The 16435-nt window shown below is 41.5% G+C and overlaps 1 non-coding gene across 1 annotated transcript; it reads left to right on the top strand.

Annotated features, from left to right (window-relative positions):
* The first annotated feature begins 1015 nt into the window (after positions 1-1015).
* On the top strand, positions 1016-1126 carry LOC140894055 (small nucleolar RNA R71). Its single transcript, XR_012153608.1, has one exon. It is a non-coding gene; the product is annotated as a small nucleolar RNA R71 (small nucleolar RNA).
* The last annotated feature ends 15309 nt before the right edge of the window (positions 1127-16435 follow it).

The following is a 16435-nucleotide window of genomic DNA, read 5'->3' as shown; positions in this document are numbered from 1 at the left end:
ATCAGAATCATTTTTTTGTTTTTTATTATTTACTAATGCATGAGGAAAAGGAACATGTTTATTTATTTTATCATCAATTTTCTTATTTTTAGGACTCAAAGCATCATCTTTCTCAAAAGTATCAGGATTTGAATCCTTACTCTTTGAGTTTAATTGATCTTTGTTTTCATCACTATATGGATCATTAACTATTTTACCACTTCTAAGAGTAATAACAGATTTTACTTGATCAAATTTTTCTTGATTTTGATTTTTAGGATTAGGTTGTGGTTGAGATGGAAATTTTCCTTTTTCATGAATATTAAGTGCAGATGCAAATTTTGCAAGAGTTTCTTTCAAATCATTCATAGATTGAATGTTTTGAATATTGATAGACTCTTGCTTTTGAATGTATGCATGAATTTCATCTTCAAAATTTTTTCTTGGAGGTGGGATATAAGGAGCATAACCTTGATGATTTTGGTTATTTTGAAAAGGTTGTTGTGAAGGTTGTACATTATTATCGTTCCTCCAACTAAAATTGGGATGATTTCTCCAACCAGGATTGTATGTTTGTGAAAAAGGATCTAATGTTGGTTTTTTAAAATTGTTAACATAATTGGCTTGTTCATGGAGACATTCTTTAAATGAAGGCAAAGTAGGACAATTTTTTGTAAGATGATCATGTGTGTCACATATATGACAAACAATTTCTTGAACACTTTTTAATTGATCACTCTTTTTCATTTCTAATGAATCGATTTTTCTTGCTAAAGATGCAAGTTTAGCTTGAACATCTACATCATCTTTAAGATGATAAATACCACCTCCATTTGTTGAATTATTGGTTTTACTTGGTGGTTCAATTGAGCCTATATTATCCCAATTTTGAGCATTTTCTGCTAATGACTCCAAATATTCCATAGCTTCATTTGGGTTTTTATCTTCAAAAGTTCCATTACACATGAATTCTATCATTTGCCTATCTTTAGGTATTAAACCTTCATAAAAGTGAGAAACTATTCTCCATATTTCAAAACCATGATGTGGGCATGTATTAAGTAACTCTTTATATCTATCCCAACATTGATAAAATGTTTCCCCTTGTTTTTGAGAAAAAGTTGTAATTTGTCTTTTAAAAGAGTTTGTTCTATGGGAAGGAAAAAACTTTTTTAGAAATTGTTGTTGCATTTCTTCCCATGATCTTATTGAACTTGATCTCAAATTTTGCAACCATGTTTTAGCTTTATCTTTTAAGGAAAAAGGGAAAAGCTTTAATCGAACAGTATCCATGCTACAATTTTGATCATTATAAGTGTTGCAAACCTCCTCAAATTCTCTTAAATGCAAATATGGATTTTCAGAATCTAAGCCATGAAAATTTGGTAAAAGTTGAATGACTTGTGGCTTAAAATTGAAATTAGATGCATCAGGAGGAAAAACTAAACAAGATGGTGTACTAGTTCTTATTGGATTCATATGGTGCCTAAGTGTTCTTGGTTGTTCATGTTCTTGATGATGATGATTATTATTATTATCATCTTGATTATTAGAATTATCGTCCATGTTTAAAATATTTTCAGTTACTCGAACAAGTCTACCACTTTGTTTACGACTCCAAACAATCATACAATAAAAAACAACATACTATTTACATAATAACAAAATTAAACTTAATTTATACCTCCCCGGCAACGGCGCCAAAAACTTGCTACAACTTAAATTGTAATTCACCCAAGTGTAGGTTGTCTGCAAGTAATATACTCGTGAGTACGAGATCGATCCACGGAGAGGATGTTGTAAGTTTAATTTTAGCAATAATATATTATAGATGAAAATATTATTATAAAACTTCAAATACACAAATTATAAAATTGTCAAGGTTTCAAAGGTTCATTGTTGGTTTATTTAAGATTGCTTAATAAAAATAAATAAAAGAAACTAAAATAAAAATAAACATAAAAGAACAATGAAATATTTAAACAAGTATATCATATAATATAGTTCCCACTATATTAATATCAACCGATATTTAATACATGGTACCCATAATATATATATAAATGCATAAATATAAATTGACATAAAAGTAAATGTTAGATCAAATCACAATATTTTATTTAGAACATCCGGCAGAGCCACGCTATCGTCTAAATAAAATATATGACTTTATGTTAGATGCGATAAAGTAAATGTTAGTTGCGGAAAAGTAAAAGTTAGATGCGAGAAAGTAAATGTTAGTTGCGGAAAAGTAAATATTAGTTGCGATAAAGTAAAAGTTAGATGCGAGAAAGTAAATGTTAGTTCAAATCACAATATATTATTTAGAACAACCGACAGTGTCGCGCTATCGTCTAAATAATATATATGACTTTATTATAAATAGATACATATATTTATAGTATATAATTATTGTAGTATTTATTGTATCATATTTGACAACAAATCAAGGTAACCACATTCAAGGTACCAAGCATTTGATGTAAATAGATAACAACAAATCATCCAAAATTATACCTACAAATAAAGATCAATTAGTAAAAATAAAAATAGAAAAGAAAAGAATATACAAAATATAGACAATCTTACTTGACCAACAATGAAACCTTTTCACCTTGACATAAAAAGATTTAGCTTTCCACGAACATGAAACTCAAGAATAAAGATAAAAGAAATTTCATACTTGAACTTGAGAAACTTGCACACTCAAACTTTTATTCTCACACACACAATATTTATTTTACAAATGAAGAATTCTCTACACTCTTACACACTACAAAGCTTATACAACACATCTATTTATAGGCCAAATGAGAGCAAGAGTCCAAGGCTCATTAAATGTGAAATAGTAAAGTTGGTGGGTGCTTGTCTCCTTGAATGTCAATACCATGACCCAACTTTAATTGGCATGTTTGATGCCTTAGACCACCGATTCAGCCTTTCTTTTCAACATAGAACACGTAGGATATTTTGTGTAGATGTGTTTGGACAACTCATTCACCCCTTTTGGATAACATATGAAATACTTATGATATTTTTACTCCAAGCTGGTCATAGTAAAAGTAAATCTATCTCCATTTTGATGTTTGATTATTTTGATCATCTTAATGAAGTTTTTGAAATTTCTTGTCTTCTACAAAGTTGAAGATGCCTCTTTTGTGATTCTACAGGTTTTGAGATTACTCCATTATGACCTCTGTAGCTTGAGTAATTTTATTTTTACCAAACCTGCGTAAACCGTAAAATACAACATTTTAGTAAAACATTTAAATATAAACACATAACACTAAAATAATACAACTTCATAATTTTAATTAAACTTAAATTTTAAAACACACTTTTTAACATATAAATAATTACAAATTTTAAGTTTCATCAAGAAGCATCAGTGAGGACTACAAAACCACCTGATCCAGATGGTAAAGCAAGAACTGGAGCTGTCATCAGACAACCCTCAACTCACGAAAACTATCTTCACAAGCATCACACCAAACGAAAGAAACGTCTTTCTTCGTCAACTGAGTCAAAGGCTTAGCTATCTGAGAAAAATTCTCCACAAAACGACGATAGTATCCTGCTAAACCAATGAAACTACGAATCTCAGAAGCTGTAGTCGGACGTGACCAATTCAAAATAGCCTCTGTCTTTCTAGGATCAACAGATATGCCCTCCTGAGAAATGACATGACCAAGGAACACAACTCGGTCAATCCAGAAGTCACACTTACTCAGCTTCGCGTACAACTGTCTCTCCCTCAAGACCTGCAGTACAGTATAGAGATGGTAGGCATGCTCATCCATGCTGCAAGAATACACCAAAATGTCATCGATGAACACCACCACGAACTTATCCAGAAAGTCACGGAAAACTCTGTTCATCAGATCCATAAAAACAGATGGAGCATTCGTCAAACCAAACGGCATCACTAGAAATTCATAGTGTCCATACCGCGTACGAAATGCTGTCTTAGGAATATCCTCTTGTCGAACTCGCAACTGATGATACCCAGACCGAAGATCAATTTTCGAGTAGACAGAAGTACCCTGCAACTGATCAAAGAGATCATCTATCCACGGAAGAAGATACTTATTCTTCACTATCACCTGATTCAAATGACGGTAGTCAATACACAACCGCATCAAACCATCATTCTTATTGACAAACAGTACTGGGGCTCCCCATGGTGAAACACTAGGTCGAATATAACCCTTATTAAGAAGATCTTGCAATTGCTTCTGCAGCTCTTTCATTTCTGACGGTGCCAAGCGGTAAGGAGTTCTGGAAATCGGTGCATTCCCTGGCACTAACTCAATGCCAAACTCAATCTCCCTTACTGGTGGCAAACCTGGAATCTCCTCCGGAAACACATATGGAAAGTCACGAACCACTGGTATCTCTCGGATATCTGGCTCTCCTAAGGATGCGTCAATGACGTAGATAATTAAGGTAGCCTTCCCCGCCAGACTCTAAAGCACGCCGGGCCTTCAGAGCTGAAACCACTGGCATCGGGGGTCGCGCTCCCTCACCATAGAAATACCATGACTCGTCATCCTCTGGATGAAACTGAACAAACCTCTAATAGCAATCCACTATCGCTCGGTAGGTAGTCAATAGATCTATCCCAATGATGCAATCAAAATCCTCCATCGCTAGAATCATCAGGTTAGCACTAAGCTGATTACCCTCGAAATCCAAATCACAACCCACAACTAGATGCTTGGCTAAAACCTCGCTCCCCATAGGATTAGAAACCACTAGCAATACGTCTAAAGGAATAAATGGCAATCTATACTTCTTAGCAAAACGTGCTAAGACAAAAGAATGCGATGCACCGGTATCAATTAAAACATATGCAGGAAAACCACATAAACTACAGATACCTGCAATAATCCGATCGCTGTCAGCCTCTGCCTGCTCCTGGTTAAGTGCAAAGACCTGACCCTGGGTACGTAGCCTCAAAGAAGAATGACCCCGAGAAGGTGTCTGAGTAGGCTGTCTCTGAGACTGCTGCGGCTGCTGGCGCTGCTGCGAATACTGCTGCTGGAAAGGTGGCTGCTGGTACTGAGGTGGCTGAACGGATGCCTAAGAACCTCCGGAACCACTTGCTGCCCCAATCAGCATAGAACAATCTCTCTTCATGTGACCCTCCTGGCCACACTGGAAACATGCAGTGGTCGATCGACCACACTGCCCTGGCGGATGTCTGCGTCGGCACTAACGACAACGGTTTGGTCCCTGTCCACCAAAACGATGCACTCCCCCAAATCCAGAGGAAGAAGAAGAAGTACCTCCTGGATTCTTGAAGGACTGCCCCCTAGGGCCCAAAGCACTAGCACTCGCTGGCCTGGAATAAGAAGAGTAAAGTCTCCTGTTCCTCTGAATACTGTCCTCGGCTTGGCGACAACGGTCCACCAAATCCTCGTAAGTCCCATCGCCGCCCACAGCAACCATCCGATGAATATCAGAGTTCAACCCCTGAAGGAAGTGATCAAACTTCGCCATAGAGCTATCAGCAATATGAGGACAAAAGGTTAGCAGATCAAAGAACTTCTGCTGGTACTCCTCGATCGTCATCGTCCCTTGTTGCAAACTCAACAACTCACTGGCTTTCGCCTGACGAAGAGCTGGAGGAAAATACAACCTCTGATAAGCAGTACGGAACTCAACCCACGTAGTTGCTCCTCTAGCTGCTATGAATGGTGCGGAAGTAGATCTCCACCACTTCCTCGCTATGCCCTCAAGCATAAAGGCAAGAATCTCCATCCTATTCTCAGCCGTGCAATGGAACTTCTGGAAGCACTGCTCCATCCTATCAATCCAATCCTCCGCCTCCTCAGCTGACTCACCACCCGCCAAAGGCTTTGGGCTAACCTCCTTGAATCTATGCATGCTCACTTGCCTGCGCTCCTCGAGCTGTCCCCGACGTCTACGATCATCCGGATTGCCCCAACAACCGTTGTCTATGCTACCGTGGCTCTCGTCGTAATCTGCCATCTGTTACATAAGAACAGATAATTACTTAATCCGATTTACGATATTCCCAGTGCAATGCGTCGCTTTGATACCAAAAATGTAGTGACCCAACCCGGATCCACTACCTAATCAGAGTTATAGTAAAAGCGCACACAATAAAAGCTTAAAGCGTAAAGTGCGGATAAATAAAATACAACAAATCTAATCGGCAAAATACAACCGACGCTACCACAAGTGTATAAATACTGTTATACAACCAAATCGATGGTTCAGGATAAATAAATCCCTACCCTCTACAACCTCGCACTCCCCAAAGCTCAATCCTGCTGAGAGCCGCCTGGACCGTCCAGCCTCAAACCTGACCCGCCACAAGGTACACAATACCCAAACACAGGGGCGTTAGCTAGAATGCTCAATACGAAGTAATGATATAAATACAAATATGCGCACACAGATGATTTAAAATTCAAGTGAAAACACTTGCTCATGGCACTGAGAATATATAGTACCGACTAGAGAGCTACTCCGCGGGGTACTCGTATATTCCATATCAGGGCTGAGCCAACCCCATCCTGACCCGAATCCAAAATAGGATACAAGTCCCATATGGAAACTGTCATAACTGACTCGAGTCCAAAATGAGATCATCGTTCCTTATGGAGACTGTCAATGACTCACATCTCTTCGGATGTAGTCACACGTAAAATCATGTATGTGCTAAGATGGTAAAACATGCTAAAACATGATAAAACATATAACACATACTCATGCAACATATAAGAAAATATATCATGCCGGCTATCTCGGTTAGTACTTACGTACCTCTAACACTGCTGGTCAAACCTAGCTCCACTGACCTAGACTCCAAGCCTACTAGTCCATTCTACTACTATTACAATGCAAATATCCATGCATCAACAATTAAGCTTTAAAAGCCTTAATTAAGCTATAGCATACTCCTAAATATTTTTAGGATGCCAAAGCTATACCTGCGTCCGTCGTTAGCCCTTTGCTGTTGATAGCCTCAAAACTAGGCCGTAGCTCCACGACGACGTCTAGATCACTAAGCCACTTCCGGATTCCCCATAGGATGTCTAGATCTCCCTATATCTGAGTTAGAAGGCTTAGAAATCAGAGAGAAGAGAGGAAATTGGTGCGAGAAAATGAATTCTCGGACCCTCTATTTATAGGCAATGTTCGGAGCCTCCGAACCTGGTTCGGATCGTCCGAACTCAATTGGAACCTCCGATCGCACCTTCGGAGCTTCCAATTGCTCAATATTACATCAGCCATGATGTCACCTTGCTGATGTAAGCAATGACGTGTGTCCTGGCCCAGATCGGAGCTTCCGATCTCACTGACGGAGCTTCCGATCTCGATCGGAGCCTCCGATCCTGGCACGGAGCTTCCGATCCACTTCGGATTGTCCAAACTCCTCTTCGGATCGTCCGATCTTTCTGAACCAATTCAACTAATTTGAGTGCTCTGAATCCATTTCTGAAGTCCGTTATCCCAACAGGAACTTACTTAGTCATGCTTTACTTAATCTAAACATGATCACGTGATTAATTACTCATTAATCACTAATTAGAAATGCGGGTTACTACAGTCTCAGCGGCAGCCTGCTCAGACTCCTTCTCGAGGTCATTCTTCTTTGCGGCCACGTGCCCAGGGTCAGGTCTTTGCGCTTAACCAGGAACAGGCAGAGGCTGACAGTGATTGGATGATTGCAGGTATCTGTAGTTTGTGTGGTTTTCCTGAATATGTTTTGCATGATACTGGTGCATCACATTCTTTCGTATAAGCACAATTTGATAAGAAGTATAAGTTACCATTCATTCCTTTAGACGTCTTGCTAGTAGTTTCTATTCCTATGGGTAGCAAGGTTTTAGCCAAGAGTCTAGTTGTGGGTTGTGTTTTGGATTTTGAGGGTAATCAGCTTAGTGCTAACCTGATGGTTCTAGCTATGGAGGATTTTGATTGAATCATTGAGATAGATCTCTTGACTACCTACCGCGCGATAGTGGATTGCTATCAGAGATTTGTTCAGTTCCGACTAGAGGATAGCGAGTTTTGGTATTTCTATGGTGAGGCAGAGCGACCCCCGATGCCAGTGGTTTCTGCTCTGAAAGCCCGACATGCTTTAGAGTTTGGCAGGGAAGGCTACCTTATCTACGCCATTGACGCATCCTTAGGGGAGCCAGATATCCGAGAGATACCAGTGGTTCGTGATTTTCCAGATGTGTTTCCGGAGGAAATTCCAGGTTTGCCACCAGTGCGGGAGATCAAGTTTGGCATTGAGTTACTGCCAGGGACTGCACCGATTTTCAAAGCTCCTTATCCTTTAGCACCATCAGAGATGAAAGAGCTGTAGAAGAAATTGCAAGATCTTCTTGATATGGGCTACATTCGACCCAGTGTTTCGCCATGGGGAGCCCCAGTGCTGTTTGTCAAAAAAAAAGATGGTTCGATGCGGTTGTGTATCGATTACCGTCAGTTGAATCAAGTGACAGTGAAGAATAAGTATCCTCTTCCGTGGATAGATGATCTCTTTGATCAGTTGCAGGGTACTTCTGCCTATTCGAAGATTGATCTTCGGTCTGGGTAACATCAGTTGCGAGTTCTGCAGGAGGATGTTCCTAAGACAGAATTTCGTACACGGTATGGACACTATGAGTTTCTAGTGATGTCGTTTGGTCTGACGAGATCTCCAACTGTTTTTATGGATCTGATGAACAGGGTGTTCCGCAACTTTCTGGATAAGTTCGTGGTAGTGTTCATCGATGATATCTTGGTTTATTCTTGCAGCGTGGATGAACATGCTTATCATCTCTATACTGTACTTCAGATCTTGAGGGAAAGACAGTTGTACGCGAAGCTAAGCAAGTGTGACTTCTAGATTGACCGAGTTGTATTCCTTGGTCATGTCATTTCTCAGGAGGGCATATCTGTTGACCCCATCAAGACAGAGGCTATTCTAAATTGGTCGCGTCCGACTACAGCTTCTGAGATTCGTAGTTTCCTTGGTTTGGCAGGGTACTACCGACGTTTTGTGGAGAACTTTTCTCAGATAGCTAGGCCTTTGACATAGTTGACAAAGAAATATGCTTCTTTTGTGTGGTCATATGCTTATGAAGACAGTTTTCTTGAGTTGAGACGTCGGTTGACGACAGCTCAAGTACTTTCCTTACCATCTGGATCAGGTGATTTTGTAGTCTTCACCTATGCTTCTCTCCAGGGTTTGGGGTGCGTGTTGACTCAGAATGTCCACGTGATCGCGTATGCTTCCAGATAGTTGAAGACTCACGAGGAGAACTATCCCGTACATGATCTAGAGCTTGCAGCCATTGTATTTTCTCTGAAGATATGGCGTCACTATTTTTATGGAGAAAAATTCGAGATCTTCACCAACCATAAGAGTTTGAAGTATCTGTTCACTCAGGCTGAGTTGAACATGAGGCAACGTCGTTGGATGGATCTGTTAAAAGATTATGATTGTGAGATCAAGTACCATCCAGGTTCTTTGAACCCCGTTGCTGATGCGCATAGCCGCAAGGTCTATGTGAGTTCCCTTCGTACCAGTTCGGTTTCGAAGGCAGTGGAGGAGTGTTGTTCTTTGGCATTCACATTCCATCATAAGAAAGAACAACAAGGGATTCGTGTTTCTTCTGTGCTTGCAGAGCCAGCCTTGTATCGACGAATCCGGGAAGCTCAAAATTCCGATCTGAAGACTCAGAAGTTAGCCCGTTTGGCGGAGGGTGGTAATACTTCTTGTTTCCATATGCAAGGAGACGGTATGCTGTGTCTTTCTGGTAGAGTAGTGGTACCCAAGGATTCTACTTTGAGGGATGAGATTCTATCGCAAGCTCACCGCAGTCGATTCTCTGTACATCCAGGAAGCATGAAGATGTATAAGGATCTTCGCACACGATTTTGGTGGAAAGGGATGAAGCGCAGTGTCTATCAGTTTGTATCCCGATGCCTTGTGTGTCAGCAAGTCAAGGCATAGTTTAGACGACCCGGAGGGTTACTTCACAGCTTAGAGATTCCTGAGTGGAAGTGGGAGAATGTGACGATGGATTTTGTCACCCACTTGCCTATGTCTTCAAGGAATTGTGATGCTATTTGGGCTGTCGTGGATCTATTATCTAAGTCAACGCATTTTCTTCCCTATAATCGTGACTATACCTTTGATAGGATGGCGAAATTGTATGTGTGGAAGATCGTTCGATTGCATGACATTCCGTTGAGCATTATCAGTGATAGAGATCCGAGATTCACCTCGAGATGTTGGGGTAGTTTCCAGCGAGCCCTTAAGCTTGAGTACGGCTTATCATCTGGAGGCGGATGGACAGTCCGAGCATACTATTCGTACTTTAAAGGATATTCTCCGCGCATCAGTGATGGATTTTGGTCCAGCGTGGCATGATCATTTACCATTGGTGGAGTTCGTTTACAACAATAGTTTCCATCGCAGCATTGGCATGGCACCATTTGAGGCTCTTTATGCACGTCATTGTCGTACACATTTTTTTTGGGACGAGGTTGGCGAGCGTCAGGTTGAGGGTCCTCAGATGATTTAGCAGATGAGTGATTCAGTGAAGTTGATACAACGCAGGATTAAGGCGGCCTAGGATCGACAGGCTAGCTACGCGAACAATCACCGCAGGCCTTTACACTTCGAAGTAGGGGAGCATGTATTCTTGCGTGTATCACCTTTCCGAAAGCTAATGAGGTTTGGTCGCAAGGGTAAGCTGAGACCAAGATTTATTGGTCCTTTCAAGATTCTCGAGAAGGTTGGGGACGTGGATTATCGTCTAACATTGCCACCAGATCTTTCGGGGATCCATGATGTGTTCCACGTGTCTTTGCTGAGACAGTACGTGGCGGATCAGTCACACATTTTTCATCCGACCGAGGTGCAGTTGGATCAGGATTTGTCGTATGTGGAGAGACCCTTACGGATTCTAGACACGAAGGACAAGGTACTTCTTAACAAGCGTATACCGTCTGTGATGGTACAGTGGCAGCACAGAGGTACAGAGGAAGCTACTTGGGAGTTAGAGAGCCGGATGCGAGCCGAGCACCCCGAGTTATTTTGAGATTTTGTACTTCTTTGTATCGAATTTGTACTTGTTCAGTTGTAATAAATATCATTTTGTTGACTATTCATGTTTCCTCTAGACTTAAATTTCGAGGATGAAATTTCTTAAGTGGGGGAGAATGTAGTGACCCGTATCCATAATTAACGACTAATGAGTATATTAATCGTGTGATCATGTTTTTAATTATTAATACATGATTAAGGAAGTTTCGGTTGGATTAACAAACTTCAGGAATGGATTCAGAATGATCGGAAATGGCCCGAAGGGTGACCACAAAATCACCTTGCCCGGATGGCATGGTCAACACTGGCGCTGTTGTAAGAGCTTCCTTCAAAGTATCAAAGCTCCTTTGACACTCGGCACTCCAAACAAACTTGGCGTTCTTCTTAGTCAACGCTGTCATAGGCACAGCAATGGAGGAAAAACCCTTGATAAATTTTCGGTAATAACCGGCTAATCCAAGAAAACTGCGAATCTCAGACGCGCTCCTTGGTATAGACCACTCCTTCACTGCTTGAACCTTTGAAGGGTCTACTTCCACACCGCTCTTAGAAATAATATGACCCAAGAAAGCAACTTTCTCCAACCAGAATTCACACTTATCAAACTTGGCCAACAACTTGTGCTCTCGAAGCACCTCAAGAACGGTCCTCAAATGCTGCTCATGCTCCACTCTATCCTTCGAATAGACAAGGATGTCATCTATGAACACAATGACAAAGCGGTCCAAGAAAGGCTGAAACACGCGGTTCATAAGATCCATGAACACCGTGGGCACGTTCGTCATACCAAACGGCATCACAAGGAACTCATAATGACCGTAACGCGTCCTAAAAGCTGTCTTCGACACATCTGACTCTTTCACCTTCAACTGGTGATAACCTGAACGAAGATCAATCTTCGAAAAGACGGATGCACCTTGCAATTGATCGAAGAGGTCCTCGATCCTAGGTAATGGGTACTTTTTCTTCACAGTCACTCCGTTCAAACCTCGGTAGTCTATGCACAATCTTAGACTACCGTCCTTCTTCTTAACAAAGAGGACTGGTGCGCCCCAAGGGGAGAAACTAGGGCGAATGAATCCCTTGTCAAGCAACTCTTGAATATGCTCTTTTAAATCCTTCATTTCGGTAGGAGCCAACCTGTACGGTGCCTTGGAGATAGGCACAGTACCGGGAATCAAATCTATAGAGAACTCCACTTCTCTATCGGGCGGAATTCCCACAACATCGCTAGGAAACACATCCTCAAACTCCCTGACGATAGCCACATCAGAAATAACTGGTCGCTCTGGCAGCTCTGTCAAAGATAAACTGGCTAGAAATGACTCGCACCCACTAAGTACAAGCCTCTGAGCTTGCAAAGTAGAAATGACTCGAGTCTTCCTCAAGCTCTTAGCAACCTTGAACCAAAATGGTTCCTCGCCCTCAGGCCTGACTAGTACTGACCTCTGCTGAAAATCTATCATCACCGCATTCTTCGTCATCCAATCCATCCCAAGAATCAGGTCAAACTCTGGCAAAGGTAGCACTATGAGGTCTGCTACCACTGACTGACCCTGCAAAAGCAATACAAGGTCTCTCACCAAGCTCCTGGTGGATAGCTCTTCTCCTGAGGGGATAGTAACTGAGAATCCAACCTCCAATTCCTCGCTCTGAATGCCCCTCTCAAGGGCAAAAGACTTCGATATAAAGGAATGGGTAGCCCCTGAGTCTAATAAGGCCCTCGTGGCTATGCCTGCCACAACAATCCTACCTGCATAGCAGTAGTTACAACGACAAAAGGTTGAAGTTAAAACCACGAGTTCTACTTAGGCTCATTCTAATTCAACAATTCCCAAACAAGATACTATTCATGCTAAACAGTCAAAGGACCTAAGACAAACAGCAAGATACTTAGAGAAAACCTCAAACAAGCAAAGACTTAGAGTCACATGCATCTACAAATCTTTAACTGCTCTAACCCAAAAGTTAAGATATTACCTGTGAGAAGAGTAGTGTCTGGGTCGGCCTGCTTGGCCTCCATCACGAACACTCTGCCCTGCACGGGCCTCCTCAGCTCTGGAAAATGGGTAGACATATGCCCTGGCTTCTTGCACTTGAAGCAAACTCCAGCATCCTTCAAACACTTCCCAAAATGCGGACGATGGCAAAACTGACAAATAGGCTTCTCCCCAGCCTTGGGAGGAACCTGTGTCTGGGCCTGACGCCCCTGCGGTGCCTGCTGTCCTTGCTGTCTCGGGGGTCCATGATACGGCTTCTTGCCGTGCTGTTGCTGCTGAGAGTGGCCCTGATGAGGGAAGGGCCTCTTGCCATGCGCCTCCGCGCTAATATCTCTCAGCGTCTGCTCGGACCTCAAGGCACGCCTCAGTGCTGAAGCATAATCAGATGGCTCAGCCATTAGCACATCCCTACGGATGGTAGGTCGAAGCCCTACAAGAAAGTGCTCCAGCTTCTCTTTCTCATCATCTCCAATCAACGGCACGAAATGGCAGCCTCTCTCAAACTTCACCACGAACTGGGCTACCGACAGATCACCCTGCCTCAAGCTCATAAAATCCGTCTTCAAACGGGCTCTCACATCAGCAGTAAAGTACTTCTCAAAGAACAACTTCTTGAACTCAGCCCAAGGTAGAGTAGCTGGGTTCACAATCTTCTCCATACCCTCCCACCAGAGGGCGGCATCATCCTGGAGGAGAAACACAGCACATCTCACTCTATCTGGATCTCCCATCTGCATATAGCGAAAGATCACCTCAAGGGAGCGGATCCAACCCTCCGCTATCAACGGATCAGTGGTGCCAGCGAAGTCCTTCGGATTCATCTTCCGGAACTGCTCATAAACAGTCCCCACTCCAGCTCTAGGAGCATCCACATGACGCTCGAGAATGCGGGCCAATCCCGCTAGCACCTATCCTCCTACATCCACCTGCGGCGGCGGTGAAGGCGGCAGCTGTGGAGGAGGCAGCGGTGGAGGCATAACTGCATGCGGATCATGACGACGAGCCATCTAAACGCATTGAGAAAATCCAACATTCAAATTTCATGCCTTAGAAAATATTTTTACTTCAAATTTAAACTTCTCAATAACTCAAGAAACTAATACATCAAAACTTAAACAGATAGAGACATTAAACTTAAATCTTACAGACTTTGAGGCGAGATCCCCTGAGTTTCAGCAACCGGCAGTAGGCTCAGCCCAAACCAAGACCGTGCTCTGATACCAACTGAAACGACCCTCACTACTAGGCTATTAGACTATAATTAAAATAAAGGAAAATTACGGATTTTTAAAAATTTTGCCATGACCTATTTGTAAAACAAATAAGCCATCAAGACTCAAACAGCAATTTAAATAAGGAAAGAAAATTGACATCAAAACTTAAGTGCGTTAAACATAAACATGCAATCCTAGTAACCACCTCCCGGTTACAGCATAAAGTAAACTAAAGCATTTAAAATTAATTCCAACGATAATCATAAACTTGCAAAAGCGGAAAACGTACTTCAAAACATAAGCTGTAGCACAGGGAATGCACATCCTGGCTATAAATACTACAAGATCTCAAATAATACTTCATTATTTCAAATTCGATAACTGTGCGGAAAAACATAAACTAAAAGGAAGCAACGGTCACTGGGCCTCGCACTACCGATGGCCTCATCCCAGTAGATCACGCCCCTCCGTCTCCTCCACAAAATCCTCACCTGCAAACATTCAAGCATAGTGAGTCTAAAGACTCAACAAGCATAACTAGGATAATAACAAGGGTTTAAAATATGTGATGCAAAAACTCAACTTAAACTGTAATATGCATGAAACTAGAAAGATATAGAAATCATGCATTAATGAACTCACACTATGATAAACTTTAACTTTCATAACATTCAACTTAGACTCATGCATAACTGAAAGACTGACATCAATGCAAAACGAGTCAACTAAAATTGTGAAACTTTAACTTTTAAACTTTTATTTACTTTTTCCTCTTAGAAATCCGATCCCTGATTTGTGACCCTCTGTTTCGATCATGATCATGGCTGCAGTGCACTATGCCGGCAAGACGACGAGATTTCTCCCGACAAACTTAACCCCTCTATGGCAAGGAGACCGAGATGCCTCACGATCCCACATTGCCCCTCTGTGGCAAGGGTAAACAAGATGTCTCTTGCTCCTTGCCTAACCTCTATAACCTCTTGGTGAGTAGACCGAGGCATCCCCCGGCCTAGCAACACCCCTCTTGTCACAAACAGATCACTTCATTCAAAAATATTTGCTTTCTTTTCCCTTTTCATTTATAAAGACTCAACTCATACATTAAATGGCATGCAAACAAGTAAACTTCCTTTTTCTTTATTAAACTCAAGAACACGTCAAATGCACACGAATAAGCAATCTTTAAGACATGAGACTCAACTCGAAAATGTGAGTTTAAGGTGGATGAGTGGCTGCCCCTAAGTCCAAAGAAGACAACTTACCCAACAAAATCCTCAAACTTGACTTAACTTGAGCAAGTAAACCGAAAAGTCCTTAACTTTGTCATGCCTTATCCAAAACCTGTCCCGCTTGAACCGACACTCAACAAATACTCCAAATCATCCCAAGGAATAGGTGGTATCATCAAAAGATCAAAAGAGCAAATTTTCAAAACACAAAAATCGGACAGCCCCTATTCAAAGGAAAAATCTGCACTTACACCCAATTTTGAAAAATCCATAACTCACTCAATTCTTATCCGAATCGAGCCTATTTTATATCGACGCGACCACAACGACATGAACTTTACTATGGTTCAGACCAAACACTGCCCAGACCTCAGACCAGCCCTGCCCTGCCCCGTGAACAGTACTGCCCTGCACCTCACACACCTCCAATTCCAACAATTCAAACACTTAGCCCACTTTCCTCAACTTATCTCCACACCAAACACCCAAACACCTCAAATAACCTCTCTTAGGACTTTTCCCAAACACTTGGGCTACACTCAATCCACACTTTCACAACACATATCAAGAACATCAAGAATTAACCATCAAAACTCCAAAATGTTGAACAATCAATCAAGACCAATGCAAGACCATTAAATACTTCAACATCAATTAAATTTCAGCCCCTACACATGCAAAATTTCGAAATTTAGGTCCTTATACATTCTGAAAATTCGAATTTTGGCAAGAACATCCATATAAATCCATGTCATTGCACATATACTCAACATTAAATCACATAAACTCAACCCCATAACACATTTAGCAAAAATCAGCCCCTTAAATGCCCAAATTCGAAACCCTAACATCACAACATCATGCATTTTCGAAATTATTGCAAGAAGTCTTAAGGGTGGGGGTAGATATTGCTTGAATGTTAGCCCAAGAAAT

The sequence above is a fragment of the Henckelia pumila genome, chromosome 3 (assembly GCF_033568475.1).
Source record: "Henckelia pumila isolate YLH828 chromosome 3, ASM3356847v2, whole genome shotgun sequence".
Classification (NCBI taxonomy): Eukaryota; Viridiplantae; Streptophyta; class Magnoliopsida; order Lamiales; family Gesneriaceae; genus Henckelia; species Henckelia pumila.
Note: the sequence above shows the minus strand (reverse complement) of the source record. Positions and strands in the feature narration are given on the sequence as shown.